General features: G+C 34.0%; 1 non-coding gene across 1 annotated transcript; it reads left to right on the top strand.

Annotated features, from left to right (window-relative positions):
• The first annotated feature begins 912 nt into the window (after window positions 1-912).
• On the top strand, window positions 913-1018 carry LOC114913167 (small nucleolar RNA R71). Its single transcript, XR_003799200.1, has one exon. It is a non-coding gene; the product is annotated as a small nucleolar RNA R71 (small nucleolar RNA).
• The last annotated feature ends 2839 nt before the right edge of the window (window positions 1019-3857 follow it).

The raw sequence follows: 3857 nt of genomic DNA, 5'->3' as shown, positions 1-3857 counted from the left end.
GAAAGAAAGATCAAAAGAATTCATAATTTCAAGCCTATCTAGGCTTGGTTCAAGCCTATTCAGGCTTTTAGTTCAAGCAAGCACGATTAAGAGGAATCTATCCAAATTGGGCCTGTGGATATCCGTAGAGGTAGGATGCTTATGCTACTGATTCAGAATTTGTTCAGCCCCAGATCCAAAGATTGAATTGGATTCAACCTCAGTTATAGGTTTGAAGCAAAGAGAAAGTGATTCAGGTATGTGAATTAATTACAGACTTTCATTCATTCATCCTAAAATTAGTTTATGTTAATTTTAGCAAATGAACTAGATCCATAGGCACTTTCATATGATGAATGTATCTTTAGATTAAAAGTGTCTTGATCTGATTTATCCGCTATATTTTGGATTTAAAAAAATTTTGAAATCCACATGCACTAGCAGATGTAGAAAATCTAACAAACCAGGGGGATTAAGAGGTTTAGAATTGCTGCCTTGATTTCCTTGATCCCTCCAAACGAAGTTGGGATGATTCCTCTATCTCAGGTCTTAGGTGTTGGAATAGAGATTGTCTTGCTGCCTGTTGAAATTGGAAACAAATTAGAACTTATATGAGTTCCTCCACACCAATCACAACTCAAAATAGTGTTAGAAACAATATTAGCAATATCGAATTTACCAAACATCTTTACAAGAGAATCAACTTTGGCATTTAACATATTGATACCATCCATGTCATACATACCTGATGCTCTTTTAGGCATACCTCTCTTATTTGACCATTGATAATCATTGAAAGCCATCTCTTCCAACAACTCATAAGCTTCTTCAGTTGATTTATCCATCAAAGCTCCTCCTGCAGCTACATCTATAGTAATCCTGACTGAATGTGTTAGGCCATTATAAAAAGTTTGCACAATTAACCAATCAGGAAGACCATGATGTAGACACTTTCTCTGCAAATCTTTGTACCTTTTTCGGCTTCATATAAAGATTCACCATCCAATTACACAAAACTCGTAATGTCATTTCTAAGTTTTGCAGTTTTACCTAGGGGGAAATACTTACTTAAAAAAGCTTGTGACAAGGCATTCCAAGTTATAAAAGAATTCGATGACTTATGTTGCCCAGATATGGAGCCCAAGAGGGGGGATGAATTGAATCTTTTTAAAATTTTTATGATTAGAGCACTCAAGTAATGTGCTATACTTATTGATCGGAGTGAATTGATTAGCTAAGAAAATAAAATCAACCACAAATGATAAATAAGCAAGTATAAAGCATAATGAATGAATAAAGAGATGCAACCACAATAAACACAAAGAATTTATAGTGGTTCGGTACCAACCTTGCACCTACATCCACTCCCCAAGTCTCTACTTGAGAATTCAATCCAATAAAAAGATTTCAAGATACAACACATCGGACAACCCCAACCCTTGCTATCCAAGTAAAAATATTTATTTTTTAGGTACAAGCCAACCCACAACATTTTAATTTTAGGTTCGGATCAACCTATCTGAGTTTTAAAATCTCTTAAAATTTAAAACCCAAAATACAATAGCAAAAATACAGTGTACAGAAGTTTCAGCACAACAGCCCCTTAAATGAGCACAATAAATACAATAAAAATACAATACTTAAGAAAAAAAACTTTTGCTAAATATCCTCAAATGATTGGCACACTTGAATACAGCTGGAGAGTGGTTGGTGAGCTGATTGAATGCTTCTTTCCTCTCTTTTAGGGATTTCCTTAACTTTCATGGATGTGAGCTTTGAATGCTTGAATCTTTTTGATTTTCTACCTCAAGAGAGTATTTATAACCTTCATTTAGACTTCAGAGTATCTTGATATCGATTAAGAGCCATTGGAGAGTGTTTAATATGCACTAAATGCATTAAAAATGGGCTGAAAACTAGCCGTTATGAGGTTCACCCAGAATGGGACATCCAATGGGATGCCTCATTTGGCCAGATAGAAAATAGACTCTCTATTTTGATCTCAGAATCTCAAGGGTCGTCCCATATGGATCGTCCCACTGCATGCCACAAGTTAAAATAGTGCGTGCCAGCTACCCAATGAAAGGGGATGATCCAGATGGGAAGCCTTATTTTGTTCCAATCCAATTTTTCATATATTTAAGGTCTGAAACTTATCAGAACACTACCAAATACTCTTAAATAAATTTGAATCAATTTGACACTTTCAAAAGGCTTCAAAAATTTCTCCAACTTATAGAAACTTCAACTTTGGCATACTTGATGGAGTTTTTCAAACTCAATATTTTAGACTACCTGAAATATCACTAAAATATTTTTCAAAGATAAAAAACTCATTAATAGTCTCCTCAAATGGTTTGTGATCATCAAAATCATTTCTTAGAGTAACAATCTCCTCCTTTTTGATGATGGTAAAATATTTGAGTGTTAAAAAAAAATCCATAAAGCTTAAGGGATTGAGTTTGTGAAGCACTTATAGGAACATGCCAAAGATTAAGCATAGAATATCATGAGATACATATTTTTAGTAAGTTGTAATGTTTTAAATTATTTTACTGAAAATTATTTGTGAAGGTATCAGAATTTTTCAAAAATTATTTCTAATCAGCAAAAACCTCTCCTTTCTTGTATGAACCAGATGAAAGTAATTATTTTGACCATTTTAAAAAAGATCTCTCCCTTTCTTACATAAGAAGTGGTCAAGTTGTAAAATTTTTCTTATTAGAGGAAACATGGTTCATAAAAAAAATTTCTTCTTCTCTTCCTTGTTTCTAGTATTAGAGCAATATGTGTATAAAAAGAATCTTTCTTTCTTGTTTTCTTATTTTGATATCAAGGCAAAGATGAAAACATCAGAACAAAAATCAAAAGAGGAAGTATTAGAGTATTTTGCAAAATCAAAAATAGATATATCAAGGCATTTTGGTATCAAGGCAAAAATAAAAATATCAGAGTACACAAGAAAAATGGATGTATCAGAGTATTTTTTAAAAGGTGTCAAAATAGAAGTAAAGATAGACATATTAGAGCAAAAGATGGGCGTATCAGAGCAAACTACTATATTGTACTAGAACAAAATTTAAGAAAATTTGAAAAAAAATTCAAGATAGACTACCTTCTCAGAAAAAAAAATTCAAGATAGATTACCAAGATAGACTACCTTCTCTCCCTTTTTGACATCATCAAAAATAGACTAGAGAGAGTAAAATTTTTAATGAGTTATGGTGGTACATCAGGTATCAGAGTAATAGGACATTCATTCAAATATAATAGTCATTCATTTATTCATACATAAACAGAAGTTGGCCATACAAGGTAATGATAATGGATCACCTCATACATTAATTATAACAAAAAGAGAAGTTACAAAAGTCATAATATACATCTATGAGCATAAAGCTCTCGTACATTCAATAAAATACAACAACTGAGTAGTATGTAACCTAAAACGTCTAGTACAAAATGATCAGATCAAATCAGTGAGAATGGGCATCGAGCTCAGAATCAAGATAAGTGAAACATAATCAACCTTAGCCTCAAGTGAGGGGTCTGATCCGAGTGGAAGATGTTGAGGGATGGAATGCAATAGACTGGACAAAAGCGAGTTCACTGGATGCGGAGGGCTTAGACTGGAGCTGAGTCCTAATGGCATCCAGCTGGGACAAGACCCCCCTCAAAAAAATATGGAGCCCCACAAGATCAGAAGAGATGAAGTCCCTCGAGTATCTGATATCTACTTGGATCAGCTCAAGTGTGGAATGAAGCAGGTTGTGAAGTCTCTCTATCTCTCAAGCCAAATCAGCCAACTGAGGTGAAGAGGTGCTCGAAGTGCTCGCTCCTGCCGATAGAGAATCCAATATCAGTCTGATCTCTCTCTC

Source organism: Elaeis guineensis, chromosome 10 (genome assembly GCF_000442705.2).
Source record: "Elaeis guineensis isolate ETL-2024a chromosome 10, EG11, whole genome shotgun sequence".
Taxonomy (NCBI): Eukaryota; Viridiplantae; Streptophyta; class Magnoliopsida; order Arecales; family Arecaceae; genus Elaeis; species Elaeis guineensis.
This window is presented reverse-complemented; position numbering and strand designations above follow the sequence as displayed.